The sequence below is a fragment of the Anser cygnoides genome, chromosome 4 (genome assembly GCF_040182565.1).
Source record: "Anser cygnoides isolate HZ-2024a breed goose chromosome 4, Taihu_goose_T2T_genome, whole genome shotgun sequence".
Lineage (NCBI taxonomy): Eukaryota > Metazoa > Chordata > Aves > Anseriformes > Anatidae > Anser > Anser cygnoides.
In genome coordinates, this window is record NC_089876.1 from 26,337,501 (window position 1) to 26,358,867 (window position 21,367).

Genomic DNA, 21,367 nt, shown 5'->3' on the forward strand with positions numbered 1-21,367 from the left:
TTTTTTTCCTCGGGCTTATTACATCCCAGATGTGGAACTCTGAATTTTTCTGTGTTGAAATTCATTACAATTCTTCACAGAGTCAAGATTCAGAGGGGTATGAGACAAAAATATGCAAAAATCAGAGTTGGAAGATGAAGAAAAAAAGATATAAAAGAACATATTTTGGAAGACAGAAGCAAAGAAGGAGAACAATATAAATAGGGAAGAAAAGAAAATGAAAAAGCAAACATGCATTTTTATGGCTGTTGCATTTTTATGTTGTATTTTCATTGAAGGAATGTTTCAGATCTATACAACAAAGAAAAAAGTCAATTTCCATGTTATATTTCAAATACCACAATTCTTTTTAGAAGAGTTAAACAACGACAAAAAATGTATAAGAGATTGTATAGTGGTATTTGAAGCTACTGCATGTTCACTGATGGAATATGCCAAATGTAAAAGTACATTCATTAAGTTCATGTACTATTTTGCTTTCAGCTCTGTGCAGCTGTGGCATTTTTCCATCTGTATTTCTTGTTAAAGATCTGGATGACTCATCCTTGAATTAGCCTTTGAGGTAGACAGTTTTCCTATGGCAATGAAATCTGGCTGGTACACAAAAAAATGTGTGTTTCACTGTCAAGGAGGGATCATTCTTAGAACTGCTTTGCAGTTTTTGTTGTTGTTCTGTTGGTTGGCTGTTTTTCTTTCTTTTTGTATAATTAGTGTAAGTAACAGACCAACTAACAGACTTAAAAAAGAAAAAGAAAAAACAAACAAAAAAATCTGTACTACTAGTTAAACTTTTCCTAGGGATTTTCAAATAAGATTTAGAAGGAAGAATCTAAATCTTACTGAAACTCAGTTTTCTTTTCTGAAAATGTCAGACTTGTAATCATGACTGGTTCTACTCATACACTCAGAACTCTTTTCCACTTACAAATCAAACAAATTTGAAAGTTTCTGAATACTTTAACATTATTATTTAACAATTAAAAGGAAAAGCAATTATGAACCAGTTTAGTTGACTAATTGCACTTCATAGACTCCCACATACTCTTTTCTATTCAGAAATGCTTTCATTTTGGCTAAGTTTTTTAAAGTTGGTGCATATTCATAAATGTCTGTAGGTTTTTAACCTTTAATATCTATCAGATTTCTCAAGCTCATTGATTTTATTTGTAAATGAAGGAAAGGCATATACTTGAAACATTCAGCTGTAGCAAAATAGAGGACTTCAGTAGTGTTAAAATACAGATATTACTCACAGTATATCAAAACAGGAAAAATGTTTGTTATTTCTATTGAATCTTTAGCACTAGAGCCTCAAAGCACTTGAAATACAATTATAAATTTACTTATGAAATAACATCATACTAAGGAAATATTTATCCATTATAAGTAAGCAAGTAAAGAATTTTCAAGTGTTCTCTGATTTTGAATATATATTTTGTGTGTGTGTGTGTGTGTGTTAAGAAGTGAGTCACTTCTGGGAGACTTTTTGAAAATATTTGAAATCAAGAACGAAACTTAGTTCATTCAGTTTTGGAATCTTCTTTGCTTGATTCACATATGCTAAAGAAATTGACTCACCTGTAAAATCCCAACTTCAGGGTTCACACCTCTATAATTAATAAAGCCACACAATTTTATATTCATTGAGTGATAAAATAAATATCCCCAAATAATGTTTTTTTTTTTTTAATAGTACTTGATAGATTTTTATACTTTTTAAATATGTTACTATTGTTCAGAATTCCCCATGTGGACAGGAAAATGACCTGAAGGACTGTGTGAATTTTAAAGCTTTGCAATAATAAGACCTCATCATTGGTCATTATTCAGGAAATGGGATTTGAAAAGGACATGTGAGGGACATGAACTTAAGGAAGGGATGAACTGTAAAAATTGAGAGATTGACCTGAAAGAAATGCTCTTCTTATTTTTGAAGGAGCCAATGCCTTTTCCCAGCATACTTAGTAAAAGAGTCAGCAATCTGTTGTCTTAGTAAGAGATAATTCAACACACCCTCCCCTGTTGTCACCTGTTCATGATGTTCAGTATGATGTTCAATTTTGAAAAGTATCCTTTGAAATAGAAATTGAAAATATTTTCTAAAAAGCTAAACAATATGTTTTGATCTTTCTAGTTGTCCCTCTTTTTTTTTCTTTTAATGTCATGAGCACTACTTGTTAAATTTTTGTTTTCCATTTTTTTTTCAGTCTAAACCCGTTTATTTATTTACTTATTTATTTTTTCTGCATCTAATTGTGAGCATTAAAAAGGATTGCCAAGTATCTCAGACTTGGAAATCGCTCTATTCAAAAATGGCTACTACATATGTGAAAACATCATGTATGTATTTGCAAAGAGAGACAAAAGAAAGTTAGGAAAAAAAACAACCACACACACACACACACAAAAGCAAACAAATGAACAGACACACAAACAAAAACAACTGATTTTCTTAGGCCTTCAAATTAAACCAGCCTACTAAGGCATTTGGGCTGACATAAAAGAGTGAACCAGTAACAATTCATTTAGGAGAATTTGGAGAGCTGGGGGAATGCTATATGACTTTTAAGGAAAAGAAATGTCTATGCTATTTGTGCTATCAGTGAGACCAGTGCCTTGCCATTTGTTCATAAGCTTCATAGCACATCACAAAATTCAGTTCTTGCCAGAGATCAGAGTTTCAAATTATTTAACCATATAAAATCTGCAAGGGAGTTGGGTGGAGACAGGGAAGCTGAAAAGAGTTGAACTTTGAAATACTCAGTAAGAAAAAGTCAGTAAAATCTCGGCTAAAAAAAATAATTGTAGTCTACCTAGAAAAGCTAATAACATCTGAGCATTGAAGAATTAAAATAAGGCAACAGTATTGCTATTTGGAGGACAGATAACAATAATAATGCTGCAATATACTTTAACATTATCTAAAAAATAAAATATTTCAACAACGATTTATTGAAAATCATATAGATTATCCAAATGATCAGTGCAGAAAATAAATACTAACCAAAGCTGATGGAAGTTCAAAAAACAAAGTATAGCTAAGGACATTATTTATAGTTTCCATAAATTAGTTCCTTCTGAACCATTATTCAGTTGAGGTTTATCATTTTCAAAAAATGCTTGTTCCAGTTTGCTTAAGTTTCTAATCTATTTTGTTTTATCTATTACAAGCTCTTACAATTTACAAGCCATTATTACAGTATAGCCAAGTGCTCAGTATCACTCTAGTGACTTAAATTGCTCTTAAAAAAGAGACAGATGGTGAACTGAAACATTGACACCAGATAGCAGTGTATAGAAGGTTTAAATCAGTATCTAGGAAATAATTCCAGTTCCTGTAGTGATATTAGTAAAGATTCCACTCATCTGCATATTTCTTCTCTGATTTGTAAATTGAGTCTCAAAGAAGAAAAAGGAATTGCAGATGGCTAATTTTTAAGCTACAGAAAATAGTATGCTATACAGAGGAGGTGCACACCGTCATTCTTATTTTTCTCTGTGGATTTCTGTTTTTCTTGACTGAGTTGCTTTTGGACCTACTAATTCTCACAAATGTAAGAACTCTTGACTTCTGCACCCATTCATGATGCCAATGAAGTTTTAAAGATCCATAGTGAGAGAAAAAAAAATCTTGACTTTTTCGTTCACCAACAGTTACATTAAGTTAAGGAAAAAATAACAATAACAGAGCTTAAGCCACTCCAGTCTGAAGAACTCCAATAGGAGTTCTAAACTCCTGGTACCGGGTTTAGAGACTCATGGGCTGGAGCTACAGCTGCCTTTCCAAGAACACCAGGGATAAATTCATGTTACAAAGTAGTGCAGATGAAAAGTAATGGGTCATTTTGGTCCTGAGGACCAGGTACCAAACTGTGCACGTTTTTTTTTGTTTGTTTGTTTGTTTTTTGTTTTTTTTTGTTTTTTTTTTTTTTGTCTTCAGATTGGGATGAGCCATTAGGCATCCTGCAGTCTGAACCTTGGTTAGAAGTTGGAGTATATTAGGTGTACTGATAGAGCACATCATCTGCCTTAGTGTCACCTGAAAGAATTCCCATTTGTGTGCCCTGAGACAGCCTCATGACATGAGCTAAAAGGCAGTGTACACAGTGAACTAGTCTCTTCTTTCCCATGGGATCCCTTATCCCTGAGACTGAACTTGATGCGTTGTGTCTGTTCTTCTTCTTGAAATGGATAAATATAAAGAGGGCTGTGTCAGAGTGGCATTTATAGCAAATTTCTGTGGGTATGTTTTATGTGAATGTCTGAGATCATTTGGGACAGTCCCAGAGGATGGTGAAAGAAAGAGGGAAACAATCTCTTCCAAAGGAATGATGTGTAGAGAACAGTTTCAATATTGCTTCTGGGTTTCAGCTCAGAGAAACATAGTTGTTTCACTCCAAAAGGGGCCACAGAAGCAAACTGATGAAAACATTGTTTAAACAGTAAGGTGAAGAGCATTGGAGAGTTAAACATGGAATTTGGTTTTGATAGAGTAGGATGTCTACAGGGAATTTAAGTTCTCTCCAGAAATACAATAATCACAAAACTAGATTTCTTTAATACTTTGTTACCTGTGTGGTATGAAAAATAATGCATTAAAATATTGCCTCTGAATTGATATGAAGTCCATAGTTTTTACCACTGTTTTTCATCTCTATACTGGCACTGGTTTTAATGTTAACACAATGATGTTTAAGTTAGTATGAGTGTTATGATGCTAAGTGTTTTTCAAAGTTTATAGGCAGTTCTGAAAAGTTCCCATTCTGTTAACTCAACTGGTTTGACCAAAACAGAGACTTTTACATTAATGAATTGCATAATTTTGGAAGATTCAACTACTTGTTAAAACATAGGTTCTTAAAATTTACAGATTACAACAACAGTGACTACATAAAAATAATCCATCAATTCACTACTATCAATGTAGTGAACTCCTCATTATGGCTTTACTTTATTTTAATTTTTTCTTATGGAGGCCTCCAAGGATCTGTAATTGAATCTTTCATGTACTTACGTGCTTTTGTGAGACAAGTGTTTCTTATTCATAGGTCCTGGGCAACCTGATCTAGTGGGTGGCATCCTTGCCTAGGGGGGGGTGGGGGGTGGAGCTTGAACTAGGTGTTCTTTAAGGTCCCTTCCAACCCAAGCCATTCTATAATTCTATGATTCTATTGCTGTTTTCTGGGGAGGAGTTTCAAGGATAAAAGCATCATCATTCAGGGTGACCCTGGGATTATAACCTACTGAAAAATCAGTATGGCAACATTTAGAATGTGCCATAAATGTGGTCAAGCATATCTTATTTTCTGACAGGTATTTGATAAATGAATAGTTTTTTTAAAAAGTTGCATTTGCCCACAAATTTTACAATATTGGCATTAAAATGTGAATATATACCACTAGTCATCCTACAATGTTTGTGAAATACTAAACGCATTTCTGAATATAACTGCAGAGGAACTGTGTGCTTCTTCATACAGTACTATTGAGAAACATTTTCAACAGCAATGTGACCCTATGTATATATAGCTTTTATTCAGATCAGAAGCAGAGTATTTAAAATCACTAACTAAATTAATTCACAGGGGAACTGACAGAATATGCATTTGGCACTGACAAGTGAATGCTGGAAGACTTAATCACAATGGGAACTATAATATATATTACACTGTGTTTAATGAGTTTGAGAAATTCTTTTAATTTCACAGTTGGAAAATTGTTTACCTATATTAGAACATCACAGAGTGCATCACTCAAAATATTGGTGCTGAAATAGAAACAAGGAAAGGCATAAACCTTGGCCTGGTCATTAATGTTTTACAAAGATATAAATAATATAGAAATTATTTAAATCTCTCCTAATAAAGAACCACAAGACGATGTGCACCAAACTTCTCTACTCAATATCATTCCTTTTCCAAATCTGTCATGGGGATATTCAGAGAAAATGAAAGCAGAATCACTGTTGAGAAAAGGTTAGGGCAAAATGTCTTTACTCAGAACAAGATAATACTACATTTATCACAAACACAGCATTTTTAATGAAAAGATATATACTGTACCACCTACAATAGTTACAATGAAAAGAAAACAGCCTCAGGATGATCAAATTAAATTCGTGTGAAAACACATTGACTAGTGTGAGACTCAAGACACGTGACTAGAACACATATGTATATATTTAATCACTGAAACTCTACAAAACAATATTTTATATTTTAGCATAATATAAAAATCAGGGCTTCAGGGAACAAACTATCAACTTTATTTTCTAGGATATTTCTGTCAATTAATACACATATGCAGTTGAAATGAGTTTAAAGAAAAAAATAAAAGCAAAATTAATATTAGAATTAACACTTGGCACTATCTCTAATAACAAAAAGCAGAGTTATTCCACATGACAGTCCTGGCACTTGAATGAGATCATGTAATCTGTAAAATAATATTTTTTTTAGCTGGTGTCACGTAGGATTTGGCCCTGATTCTTCTGAGCTGTGACAATTTCTAAGGAAATACTAAAGCTAATTGTACAAACAATAATTACACAGAGGTGACTAAATCCATACTGTAATCACCTGTTCAGAGATCTCATCCAGGGCACTTAAAGGAAGCAAAAATAGCTACCAGAATAACCTAGGTAGCTTTGCATGCTGTTTCCACATAAAAAGATTTCCATACATAGATAAGAGTTATAGAGCAGTTATCCCTAAGACATTCTGTTGTGTGTTTCAGATAAATTGAGTAAAATACATGGTTTGCTATGTTAGATAGAAATAAAAATGGGTGTCAGCTAAAGATATTATGATTTACACAATATGTATACGAGTGTAGGTGTTTATTATAGCAATTTTTAGTGTGCACCTGCAGCAGATAATATATGCTGTTGTTATTTTATTACGTAAGTGTGAAGCCCTGACTATAAGCACTGACTGTAAAATTTAAAAAGAGGTATAGTCTTACCATGCTTCCCACAGTACAATCTTATGGCAAGAAAGATGATTCAGCTTAACCCTTTTCTCTCTCTTATTTAAATAATGTCATCACTAGCCAGAAAACATGATACACTTTCCTGAACATCTGTTATTGACAGTCACTGCTATGCTTGTTTTTTTTTAATTTTTTTAACAAATACAGCAGATTTTGTAAAACTTTAAGCAAGAAAAATAAGAACAGCCTAATTTTCATTTAGACATAATTTTTCTTTCATTTGTCTGTTTACCTTGAAGCTTGATATATATGTTGAAGACATGAATAATGAATGAAAATACACTTTACGTATTTAGTAAGCCTTACATTGTACCTGTACTCAGGAAAGGGACTCTGAAGGATGTTGCAGCTCTGTTGCAAGGATACTGTCTTCACTCTCAACAGCTTTCACCAAAAATTGCAAAGAAAAATGTGCTAGTTGAATATCTTCTGATGAACTGTGGCAGGTTTCTACTAGATGCAGAGCTACTCTCATGAAAGCACCTGCTGTGTGTTGATTTTCTAGTTAGCTCCTATGCCAGCTTCTTCTGAATTCAAGGAGATGTTGTGGCCTACATGTCATTTCGCTGATGAGACAGGGACAACAGATTAACACATCACAGCCCTCTTACTCTGTGGGCTCTTCACTAATAGAGAAATATAAAAAAACTATTTTTCTTTTTCTTTCGTATACGCTTGGAATGAATGGGCCAGCTGAAGAATCTGTAATCAAGAGTTGGTCCTGCAGGGCATAACAGAGCAGCTAAAGCCTAGGAAGAGGTGTGGACAAAGCAGTTTTATTCCATCTTAAGGCACCTGAATTCCTGGTAATAACAGGACAAAAGCAATCCAGGAAACTAGAGTAAGGTTGTTTTATGATATGATAATACAAGCGTCATTCTCAAAGATGATGTAAAGCAGCATATTTGTAGTCAGTCCAAGATATAATTTACATTCTCTCAAACTTTATTATTTGGCAAGTGACTCTTGTTTGAAAACACTGCAGTATAATGAGTCTGAAAATATTCTTCTAGGTATAGCTAGATTCTCTCTCTCCTTTTCTGTTCTGACTTTCACTTTTCACTAATTTACTTTTTGCAGTGAAGTCAGCTGAATTTGCGCTCCAGGGTATCAGATAAGTTCTGGGATAAGGTAGCTTACTTTTCACCTGCTTTATGTAAGGAGTGAATAACAGTAGTAATTAAGATTAATGAGGATGTGTTTGATGATTTTTTTGTTGTTGGGAGGTTGTAATCCATTTCCACCACATTTAGGAAAATGAATAACCTATATGTTTTTTTAGAGCATTGGTCTGAAGGTTCATTTTGATCATGATTAAAAACCAATTCTAGGAAACCCTTTAAACTATATAGCGCCTCTGATTTTTCCATTTTTATGAAAAGGGAGGTAAAAGGAACTAGGAAAATACTATACAAGTACTTGTATTTGACAAATACTCTTAAAGCTGTAATAATAACATGTTAAGTGCCATGTATTATATAGCTGCACAAAATATTAAGTAATGCAAAAATTGTTTAATTTATCCTCACAACACTAATATAAGAGAACAAAAATTACCCTTTTTACAGTAAACTACTGGCTAAATAAGGTTGTAGAAAAATTCTTGATATTTAATACTTATCTTTAACAGAAAACAATGATCATTAATTAATTACCTGATCTCTTCTCACATTTTACCAAGACTATGTGCCTTATACTTATTTTAAACTCATTAGAGAATATTTAGAGGACATGAGACTTAAAATGAGATTGAATTGCAAACCTGAGATTCTAATTTTAATTTATATGTAATAGAGATTTAGTTTTATGCTAGTAAGAACTGGAGTTAAGTGGAATGGGCTAGACTCTTCAAACCTTTTAACCTAAAATGTATTTCATTTCTTATGTGTTAAATTCTTAGAGAGTTTTGTGTTCAGAGTGATTTTCCATGGTGATGTAAAGAAAGCTACATTTCTGTAATGCTTTTATTAGAAGATTCATGTAAAAAGTTGAAGGAAAATTTGTTTCCTGGAATCTATATTGTTTAGATACAGTTAAACTGCTTGTTTCATTCTGATGATTATTTCCTCAGTGTTTTTTGGTTTTTTTTTATGCTTTGCATATTGTGTGAGAAGAAAAAAACTGAAAGAGAGAATGTTTTTAGACTTTGTTAGTACTGTGGGATGAAACACTCTAGTCTGCTCAAGAAAATTTGACTTTTCTCAAAATTTTCAGAAGTAAACTTAATGTCTTCAATAAGTAGAAAATTATACTAGTCTGGGGGCTTTTCTTCCTTGCTTTCTTCTCCTCCTCCTCCTCTTTTTTTTTTTTTTTTTTTTCTTTTATCAGTACGGATTTCTAATAACATTCACCTTGATGCCAAAGACAATGATTACAACCAACTCCATGGGAAATAGTTTGAATTCTCATATACACTGAAAAGAGGAATTAAATATTATTCTCTGTGCCCCCTCCTTAATTTCAGAGAAGGAAGAGCTCTAATTAAGGTGTTCTGGGTCACCTCCAATTCCCTTTATTGATAGTCTAAGAGGACTAGCCTTCTGGTGACTGAAGTTTGTGTGACTGCTAGCCTTGAGATACTTGCACCACCAAGCAGACTATCATGGACTGGAGGTGGCTTTCCTTTCAAAATATGATTTATTTTTGTTCAACTTTTAATTGGTTATATGTGCATTATTGTGTTTATAAATATCCTTCATTTTCCTTGATTATAAATCCAATAAGTCATAACATTCATTTAAAATAGATAATGGGTATTAAATACATTTTAATATAATGTTATTGAAATGCTTGCCACTGTCTCTCAAGAGAGGAGTGTAAGTATTCTTTGACATGGTGAAAATAAGGGATGCAATAAACTAAAACCACAGACATATGGGAAAACAAAAATAACAATAACAAAACATAGGATGTAAAACTTGAAAAATATCTTTTAAAAATGAGAATTTAGTTAAAAGGTCCTAATTCTGAGGTAAGTGAAAACTGTTTTTGCATGCCTCCAATGATCTTGTGCAGTAGTCCCTCCACAGTGCCATAAAATCTGAAGTTCTGTAACAACATATGCATCATATCAACCACCACCACCACCAAAAAAAAACCACAATCCAGACATCATTACACTCAGGAAAAGTAGTTGACTTTGGCTTAGTATATGTGTACACAGTTTATTATTTACAAGAGGCCAATGTTTGCTGACTCTGACTCATAACCTCTTATGACCATTGCTAAAATTCTCAGGGGGAATACAAAATAGAGCAACTTTTTTTTTTTAATTAAAAAAAATCAGGTTTTGATTTGCAAACCAGAATTATCACTGCATAGACTATTTAGAACATCTTTCAGAAGTGTAAAGGAATAAAATCCAGAATGAAATATGAAAGGTGAAGAAAAAAAGTACACAGAGCATGAAGCATGACAAAAGAAGTGGCCTTTAACATAAAATTCTTGATTTGGCTGGTGGGATATTCACAGCTTTAGTTATTAATTTATAACTAGTTTTTAACCCATCTTGTGATCCTCTTCTAAAGACAGCAATACTGTGATCTGTATGACCGCAACTGCTTAACTAATAACTGAGAAGTAGGATTTCTCTTATGTTATAAACATTATATTTCTGTAGTTTCATGGAGCAGAATGAGACATACACATCTTTAAAAATGGGAATTGAGGTCCTGGGACCTGTGATCAGGTCAAGAACAGACATGGTATTTATTTGTGATGAAAATCAGTAGTTACAAATATGAATGAGGCAAACAAAAAATGCATTATAGACACAGCAGCTTCTCACACTGTGTGGTCATCTACTGAGAGAGAACAGGCAATATTTTCTTAGTTTTATAGGGGGATAAAAATAAAAGATTTTTATTTATTTATTTATTTATTTTTCTGACCATTTTCTCATTGAGGAACCATAAAAATATGATGGAATTCTTATTTCAGCAGTGTTGTGTTTCAGTGGAGGCAGCACATGGAGCACTGATATTTCACGGCAGATCTGCAAGCTCTGTTTGAAGCACCTCAGAGATGAGAATAATTGATTGTATCTTGTTTCTTGTGTGTAGTATTAACATTGCCTGTGTCAGTGGAAGATACAGTAATAAGAAGTGTATTTTTTGGTGACTGAGCTTAACACAGAGAAAGTCTGAGTTGCAGCTGAACATTTTTTCACTCTGTTATGCAGTTAGAACTCGTTACTGAATAAGGAGTTCTCTTTCAAGCATGTTGTCCCCAAAGTGTTTTCTGAATTCTGCAATGGTGGACTAAAGCAGCCTTCAGGGAGGACTGGGTGCTTACTGAGATTACAGAGCAAATGGTAAACTGTAATTTCTCTGCAAGTTCCTTCCTTGATATCCTGCTACTGCCACAATGTAAAGAATTCATGTGGCAAGATCTGTTAACAGACTGAGTGATGGTTATGGCTGCTATGAGCCAGGTGTCTGCCTGAGGGAGTCCCAAAGCTGTTGATGGCTTGAGGAAGCAGCAGAGCTCTTGACAGTGGAAAAGTCTTTTGTACCAGAAAGGTGATTCAGATGAAAATGTATTAAATCTGTCAGTTGTCAGAATACCAAACTGATTAGGATCTTTCAGTAACTTAGGTAGGTGAAAAGTACCTGAGACTTTTCCTCAATAATATAAATCTTTAATGCATTCTCTCTCTGTATTTGTTTCATAGATAAACACATTGTATGGCATACAACATCACAAGTCATGTTTCATTTTTAAATTAATTACATCTAACTTTCCTCTTTACCTTTGAACACTGTCAGATCAGTCCAGACTCTGCTTCTTTTTGAACTTTTACCTCTGAAGAGTTCTGCTTTTGAAATTGCAAGTTCTGTTAAGAACATCTCAGGGACTGCGATCTTCCCATCCTCGTGGCATCTGCATATGCGTCTTAAATGTTTCTCTTAGAAACTGCATATGAATACAAATAATTCTTTTGACAACAGCAATGTAAAATAAATGGTAATACTTGTTATTTCAGAAGAAAAGATGATAGAATTATTCACAACTGGAGTCAGGGATGCCTGGAGACCCAATTGAATGCATTTTTCTTTGTGCTGAATCTCCCCTGTTCTGTAACTGTCTGCCAATAAACTCCTTTGTTATTACATAAAACTTTTCAAGATGGGTCTTTTATAAAGAAGATTAGAAGGTTTTTTTTGTTTGTTTGTTTGTGTTTTTTTTTTTTTACTTAATTTTACTTAAGGAAACTGAACCATGAATTACAAAATAACTTGGCACCCAGTGGTGCAGTTATCAAGTTTTTAATGGCATCCTGGCTTATCCTGGGCCTTATCCATCATGACACAGTGAATTTGAATGTATAGAAATACAGATATTTGCTATTTTGTTGTTGTACATGATGCTGGCACTCACCTAATGTATGGAAATCTGTAACTATAAATATCAGATTAGAAGGAGTATATCAATCCCATTAGGAGATGATATTGTGAATGTTTATCTTGAAGGTCTTTTCCAACCTAGATGATTCTGTGATTCTATATAAAACTTGCATTATCATTAACAGGCCTCTCTGATAGAGCTTTCTTTCAGATTCTAGCTTCTGAGCCATGTAAATATATTAGTTTTTGTCTACTGAATATTGTGTATTTTTTATTTTTAATTGGAAGGGGTGGATGCTCTAATTAATGTTTTTAAAGACAATAAAATATAATGTTGCCAATTATTATTTTTAAAACAAAACAAGACAAAACACGATAAAGCTAGAAAGTGTAGTTTATTTATTTATTTTTCCCTTGACTTTTTCCTGATGTGATTGGCATTTCTTCTGAGGTGTTCATGTAGTTGATTAAATTCTTGTTGGGGTATTGTTGTGTCATTGACACTGTTTTCCTTTTCAAAAATTTCACAGCTAGATAGCTGTCCTTTTCCCTGCAGGAAGGTGTTAGATTTTAATGTTAGCCTTGCCAGCCAGGGCTTCATACGAAAAATTGAAATTCTAAAATATTTTTTAAATTTTCAAAATTATGTTGGTCATTCACTTAGGATATAATTACTATGATATAAGATCATCAATTCAGTTATAGTCAATTAGCAAAGAAATGGTCTTTGCAAACAGAGGAATCAAGGTACTCGGTGTTGTTTTTAAGGTTTGCTATAGAATTAGCTGGGATGTGAAGTGTACTGCAATAATCTGGACAGGCCTGTGCGCGTTTGTCTGCTTCTATTTGTATATAAGACCTTTAAAAACAACGGGAAAATTGTCAAAAGACCCATGCCCACCTCTTTGCAAACTAATAGAACAAGATCATCCCCATAGTATTGCACAAATACCCTGATAGTATAAGATGCCAGAGTCTGCCTCTTTTGTCACACTCTTGAACTGAGACACCAGAGGGGACAGTTTGGTTTGAACACAGTTATTGGTCCTTAGGCAGTGTTCAAACAAGCCAGAGCGCTTTAGGGGAATTTGGCAGCCTTTGATTAGCTGCCTTCCCATGAAATGAATAGGCAGAGTTACTCACGTAAGGAAGGGGTTATCAAAAAGCTTGAATAAGATCCCTGTGCTAGTCATTCTGAAAATAGGCATTGCTGCTGGTGGTTTTTCCAAAAAAAAAAAAAGACAAAAAAAAGACAAAAAAAATAAAAACGACTAAAGTGTCCAAGGACAGTGGCCAGTGGCACACTGATAGAGACAAGAATCTGTTATACTTGAAACCTTATGTAAAGAAACCTTTCATAGAGTTAGATGCTTAATTTCTGTATGTGAATAAAACAAGCTTAAAAAAACAAATAAACAAACAAAAAACTTCTCCTAGAATAGTACTTATCTTTATTATTATCTGAATTCAAATCCCCTTCCTGCATAATTCAGTTCAGGAATTGCAATCTATATTCTCCAAGAACATACCATCATTAAACTATTGAGTGTTTAACCTGAGAACCTGATTTCTCTCTCGTTGAAACTCTTCCACTTTGAATAAATAAATAATCAAGCATTGAAAGAGTGATGTAGAACTGCAGCTCTGATATCCCAGATGAAGCTCTAGCCACTGGCCTGTTACAGTCAACACGTCTATTTATGTTAGGTATTCTCTATAAGAAGAAATATGTTTATGAAACCTATTTTCACCTGGCTGAAAACAGGACAGTAGAGGTCTGTTTTAAGAATCCTATCACCCATGGTATTTAGTTCTTCAAATGAGACTCAAAACCATTTGTAAGATATGTGACAAACTAAGGTCTTCACAGTCAGCAAGCTATTGAAACCGAGTTACTTAAGGAACTTTAATACCAGCAGTGATAGAGAGCAACAAATCATCATTGACTGAAGAATTTAGTGTCCATCTTAATCTAAGGAAGAAAGCTTATCTTCGCTAGATAAATTTGGCTGGACAGGTAACGTTAATAATATAATTAAGATGATTTTATAAAAGCAGTAACTGTCTAGTTAGAAGGTAGGGTTTTTTTTTTGGCAAGGGAAGCTTCAGGGTAGAAACCAGGTTAATATTCTTGATTTAGTTTACAGCAATGATAGATAGAAAGGCAACCCCAGAAGTTAAAATATTGTTGATGATTTTAAACAGCTATGTTGTTACCTAGAGTTATTACAGAAGATAAAGACATTCAGGTTTCTAGAGTTGGTTTAAAGGGCTAGTTTATATGACCTAGACTGTAAATTAAAATTTGTAGTGATTTTTTTTTTTATTTGTGTTAAACATCCTGAGAAAATTCTCTGCTACAAAGTTGTGCCTTTCCTCTTTTGATATACTCTGTATCTTACTGCATTGTCAGATGTCAGTCTGAAAACAGAGTAAATCAAAACACAAAGATTTTAGTTGCTTGTTTTAGCTGCCATTGATTTGTTGGTACTGTCTTCAACATGTAGTTTCTATAAATTTATTTCCCTTCCACTTTTGTGTCACTTCCAAGCCATTATTATTATTATTATTATTATTATTATTATTATTATTATTATTATTATTTGGCAGTGCATGTAAGTCACGTTATTTTGAAGGACTACGTTTCAAAGAAATTCTGGTAAAGAAAGGAATCAATATAATTTTAAATATCTCATCAGTTGAAGCAACTTGACGATAAATAATTGCGTATGCACACAGATGCAAAAATTATTTTCTTGGCCCACAAACTCTAATAAGTTAAACACATTTCATTTTGATTACTATCCTGTTTTTACTTTTTTTTTTTTTTTTAAATCTATTTCAAATAGAAATATAAAGGATCTAAAATAAATGGTGATATTCAACTGTGGTCCTTTCCATCAAACTTTGTTTTAGATACTTAGTGTTTAATGTATATGTCCACCAGAGCACTCCATAATAAAATAGTAAGTGCAGATGAAATTTACATTTTCTCTTTGATCCTTAGGATTAAACCCTGACCAAGATGTTTTTGGAGATACAGCCAATATCAATGCACTGGGTCTCTTTCAAAGTTTCATCTCTGCAACCAAAAAGGAGAGAAATTTTACAGAGAAAAATCAGCAACGTGTTGATTTTCTATGTTAAGGGAAAGCTTCCATTGCTGTATTCTTTTAAGAGAGAACATGGGCTGTGGGAAAGAGTGTAAATAAGTTAAAGAGAGTGAAGAGAATTAGGCATGAAGGCTTTAGATAATATCCATTCAATGGTTGCAATTTCCATGGGATATTTGGAAAATTACTTTTTGCAGAGCTGTGTTCTGATGAAGCTATCATCAATAACAAACCATCCCTAAAACATTTAGGATGACATCAGACTATTGTATTTACTGTTTAAACTACCTCTTGAGCTCTCACATGAACTCTATTCATTTCCTGGTTATGCTTTACATTTCTCTTAATATGACTTTACTCAAGAAAGGATGAAGCACTAGTGACTACTGAAGATTGCTGAAATGAGTCCATTTTTGTCTGCCTGGGCTAGATTACCTATGTCCTCCTCACTTTTCTGTCTGATTTGATCTACTTCTTTGTGTATATTATGGAAGTCTGTCGGAATTGACAGATTTTAATAGTTGGAAATGTCAAAATATCTTCCTTTTATATAGCTAAATCTTAAATTACCATTACAGTAATATTTAAAGCCTAGTGTCTTTAAAAGCTGAAATATCTAGGACATGAGGAGACCAGGGAAGAAGGTATCTTCAGTGGGAAAAAGTCAAGCAATAATGAGAAAATTTTTGTTAACTGACTATAAAAGTTATGCATGAAAATTATTGAAAATACCAATAGAGAGCAGCTCTAAACAGAAATCAGATAGATATCAGCATTACCACGCCAAGAAATATTTAGCGTTCAGAGATCTTTTCCACCTCTTTATACTACCCTTTTTAAAGGACATCAGCAGAGTTAAAGTGTCACAGAAGCTGAGGTTCACCACAGAATTTCACTTAGCAGTTGCTCCTAAGTGTAATTCCTGAACAGCTGCCTAAGAAGAAGAAAAATCCGTCTTTCAGATTGTAATAATATAACAAAGAACATTGTATTAACTCTTCCTGCAAGGACCAGTTGTGGCTCATTCTCACCTCATACCAGTAGAAGTCAAAATTTTCTCAGCTGGATTCTGAGTGATTCTGAGTGCCTCCACTTTTGGGAGGGGAAATCATGCCTCTTTTGTTTACTAATGTGCTTATGCAATGTATTAAAATAAGGTGGGATTTTTTTTCCCCTCTTTACCCCTAAACATGATAATTTTTCTTCATTTGCATTAGCTATAGTGAAATATATTCAGCCTGAAATATGCAGGCCTCTCATACAAGTCAGCATATATTCATTATTCTAAATACCTCACCAAGCACATAATCTGTGTTTGCTTGAAGTACACAACATTTTTTCTACTGCTTTGTTTTGTTGGGATGTCATTGAGCTCTTTTATTTTAATTTTCTAAGAATTCCTTGCTTTATTTAGAGCTAATATTTAACTGTTTTCTTCTTCAACAAGATTTAAAGAAAGAACAAATTTAAATATATATAATTATAGAACTTGGAACTGTTAAGCGAGTAAAGTAAATGTACTGTTGATTCATATTCACTCTCTGTGGGGATATTGACTTTATCATTTAATGGTTCGGTCCTGCAGTTATTAAAACATTAACTGTTTTCCCAATAGTCATTATAACAACTGCTTTTGCATTTGAATGCTAAATAAATCTGATGTGGTTCAGCCTGCTGTGACAGCCTTATAGTGAAACATTTTTCTTGCTCTCTCCTTTCCTGACTGCCACTTTGCTATTTCAGCTACTGCTCCCTTATCTTATTGTTCTTTCCTCTGCTACTTCTCAGAAACAGCCCACAGATATCATAGGAAATAAGAGCTGGAAGAGACATTGAGAGGCCATGTTATATATATTCCTTGAGTTCTTCTCATCATATGGATTCTACAGAAAAGACACAGAGAGCTTGAATTGCATGCTTGGTTCACTTGGAAAGCCTGCAATGAGGAAAGCTCCATTTTCCTCCTTTTACTCTAGGAGTTTCATTGTGAGTACATGCTCTAATACAAAACTCCTCTGTTTCTTCCAAGGGAGAAAAACAAACAGACAAAAAATAAAGACCCCTACACAATTTTAATCCTGAGGCAGACAAAAAAATAATAAAAAAACAAAAGTTAGGTTGAACTAATTTCTAATAATGAGTTTACACCTGTTGTGATACGTTATATATTTTTAGGCTGATTTGCCAGAGTAGTTTTCATTGTTTAAATTAGCTGTAGAAATGATAAGACATCATTCTCCCCCTTTGGAATATACAAGCACCTGATTTTCTCAGCCTTGTCCAACCATCTGGATTTTTCAGCACTCATTTCTCTCTGTTGAGGTTCATGCCATTTTCTGTATTTTTTATGCTTTTGTGTAATGCGATCGAGAATAGACAGATTTATCCATTAAAAGGTTGAAAGTGTGAAATTTGTTAAATTCTAAATTTCAAGCTCCTAAATTTCATGTTTGTTTCTTGCCATATAAAAAGGGGTGACTAGACTTTTTTTTTTGATTCTGGGGGAAAGCGTCAGAAAAAGAAGGTTCAAGGAAAGAGTACTGAGGCTGTAAAAAAACAAGAATAATGTTCCGGGCATGGGAGATGGCAGTAAGGGTGTGTTATGTTAGAGCAGCTGAGTGAGTTAAAAGGGAATAGAGACAGTCTTTCGCTTCACTGAAAAAAAACCCTACTTACTAATATGATTATTGTTACCTATCAAAGATTTGCATTATTTACAATATTGGATTCAAAATGATGATAGATACATGCAAAAATAAAGATTAAGCTCTCATAAACATCAAATAAGTTGGTGTTTGCAAATAATGGTAAATTGTTATTTTGCTACCAAATATTGAGATACTGTCACATTCAAGCAAAGGGTCAGGTGATGCTGTGAGGTTGTGAATAGGCATGTGACTGTTCAGGTCTATCCTGACTCCCGTCTTCCTAATCCCTTTACACTGATCTGATATCTATGAGCACTTAAACAAAACTCCCAGAGAGAGATAAAGCAAGACAAACTCATCACATAGAGGACTTGGATTGAAGAGAAGTATCAAAGACTGTGCATAAAAGACAGTGCATTGAGACACAAAATAAGCATTGTGAACACTGTGATGCAATGGTAGCATAAGTATCTATAATTTTGGTGCCATGTAATTTATTCAAAACTGTGGTGCTGTTGTGGTATGGATATATTATACCATTGTTTCAAATCAGCATGAAATGAGCAAATAAACTAGAAAATACTTTAAAACTAGGCTGTCCTTTCTACTGTAGGATTAAAGTTCAGGTTTGACAACAATACAGCAGGTTTGAGGAAAGGAGACTGGTATTTTGCAAGTACTGCAGACCTGGTCTATGTTGTAAAGCCCAAATATGTTTCTGTTAGTATAGGCATAGGTAAGAGTTACAAGGTAGTTTATTGTTTGGTGATTTTTTTTTTCCCCACAGTATTTAATTTGCTAAAATGCTTCACAGTAACCATATTCTAAACACTAATCTTTTCATGGGCTAAGATCTGATATCCTATTTCTTACAGTCATCCAAGTGATACCATTGGGACTACTCATGAAATTATGCATCTGGAGTCAATATAACTCCAAACAATATGAAAGCCAAGGAAAACAAAATGGAAAAAAAAAAAAAAGTATGATTAATGCAAAAGGGTGGAAAATTATATCAGACTTCTAATGAGCCTTGGCCTATCCACAATAATCAAGTAGTAGAGGTGGTTATGACATCCATCAGTTATAGCCCTCTCCCTCTGAAAGAGTATTTTCAAATCAGCCAAATACAATTACATTTTATGAGTGTATAAGTGCAGTAAAATGTCATAATTCAAAACCAATATCTTTCTCATTAATGCTGTAATTCTGACTAATATCAGATGTGACTGCTGTGATTTGACCATTTCTGCTCAATAATTTTAACAATTTTTCCAGATTTACATATGAATGTAACCACAGTACTTAATCTGTGCTCTTGCTGTGATTAATTTGCCAAGACTTTTTAAATATGAAATAACCTTAATTTCCCAGAGTAGGTTTGCATTTCTTAAATTAATTTGAAGTTTTAAACATACTACTATCTCTTTAAATAAAATATTAGACTGTTAATTTATACTTAAGGAAACATGGTTTAGGGTTCATCTGACATTAATGTAATATCTCTGAGTTAAACCTGAGAAATGTTTCTTTCCAGGATATGTAGCATAGGCTTTTTTATGCTATAGAACCATATAACATACCATGAGTCTCATCTCCTCAGACTGGCATCTTAAAAATTCTTACTAAATTCAGCTAAAAAGCTATAATGGTAACACCCGTGTTGTTTGTGATGAGTTTAGAATATTCATAGTATGAATAAATAAGTAGAGTATGTAATTTGTAACTGACTGTAGTGGGTTTACGTGACAAGGTTTTGGTAGCAGGGGGCCATAGGTGTGGCTTCTGTGAGAAGGATCTAGAATCTGCCTCGTGTTTGGTAAGGGCGCAACTGCTGACCAGAGCTGAGCCAATAAGTGATGTTGTTTTGCACCTCTGTGAGAGCATATTTAAGACAGGGGAAAAAAAACAACAACACTGCGCCACACACAGCAGCTGGGAGAGCGAGAGGAGTGAGGAACAGCCTTGCAGGCGCCAAGGTCAGTGAAGAAGGAGGGGGAGAGGTGCTCCAGGCGCCGGAGCAGAAGTCCCCTGCGGCCTGTGGTGAGGACCATGGTGAAGCAGGTTGTCCCCCTGCAGCCCATGGAGTACCACGGTGGAGCAGGGTTCCACCCTGCAGCCCGTGGAGGAGACCACGGTGGAGCAGGTGGACCTGCACCAACAGAGACTGTGGCCTGTGGAAGACCCCTGCTGGACCAGATTCTGGGCCGGACCTGCAGCCCGTGGAGAGGAAACCACGGAGGAGCAGGTGACCTGGCAGGAGCTGCTGCCCGTGGGGGATCCACGTTCAAGCAGTTTGCTCCTGAGGGATGGACCTCGTGGTATGGACCCATATCTGGAGCAGTTCTTGAAGAGCTGCTGCCTGTGGGCAGCCCACGCAGGATCAGTTCAGCAAGGACTGCGTCCCGTGGGAGGGACCCCACAGCACAGGGGACGAGAGTGACTGAGAAGGAGCAGCGGAGAAGAAGCGCTATAGACTGACCATAACCCCCATTCCCCCATTCTGCTGTGCCGCTCGGGGAGAGGAAGTGGAAGAGGGTGGATGGGGGAGAAGGTGCTTTTGGTTTCTTTCCTTTGTTTCTCACTTCTCTATCTTGTTAGTAATAGGCAATAAATCTTACTGTCTCCCTATGCTGAGTCTGTTTTGCCCATCACGATAATTACTGTGCGATCTCCTTGTCCTTATCTCAACCCTTGAGCCCTTTTCATCGTATTTTCTCCCTGTTCCTCTTTCAGGAGGGGGAGTGAGAGAGCAGTTGTGGTGGAGCTCGGCCGCCCACCTGAGTAAAACCACCACACTGACCACTGTTGGGCTGTAGATGCTGAAGAGCACTACATAGAGACCAGAGAGAAAGGCAACAAAAGTCTGTTGGGCAGTGGAATGGATTGAAAGAAGGCAGCGACGCAGAAGAAGCGAAGGACGTTAAGGAAGAAATTATTCACTATGAGGGTTGTGAGGCACTGGAACAGGTTGTCCAGAGAAGCTGTGGATGCCCCATCCCTGGAAAGGTTCAAAGCCAGGTTGGATGGAGCTTTGAGCAACCTGGTCTAGTGGAGGTTTCCCTTTCTATGGGGGTTGGAACTGGGTGACCTTTAAGGTCCCTTCCCAAACCCAAACCATTCTATGGTTCTATGATTATTCTTAACTAAAAAGGTGAATTGAATTCAACTGTAAATGAAAATATCATTCTAAATAGAAAAGCTGAGAAATTACTTTTCAAAACTATCAAAACATATTGGTGCCATGGTTTTTAGCCACGATTTCTTTTTG

The 21,367-nt window shown here is 34.8% G+C and overlaps 1 long non-coding RNA gene across 3 annotated transcripts in view; it reads left to right on the plus strand.

The window, feature by feature from the left end:
* The window catches only part of LOC125183872 (uncharacterized), a 9,728-nt gene extending 6,071 nt beyond the window's left edge, over positions 1-3,657 (plus strand). For all 3 annotated transcript variants that reach the window (XR_010831035.1, XR_007166603.2, XR_007166604.2), the window contains one exon: positions 1-3,657. This exon is cut by the window's left edge and continues 288 nt beyond it. This is a non-coding gene — a long non-coding RNA (uncharacterized lncRNA).
* Positions 3,658-21,367: the final 17,710 nt, after the last annotated feature.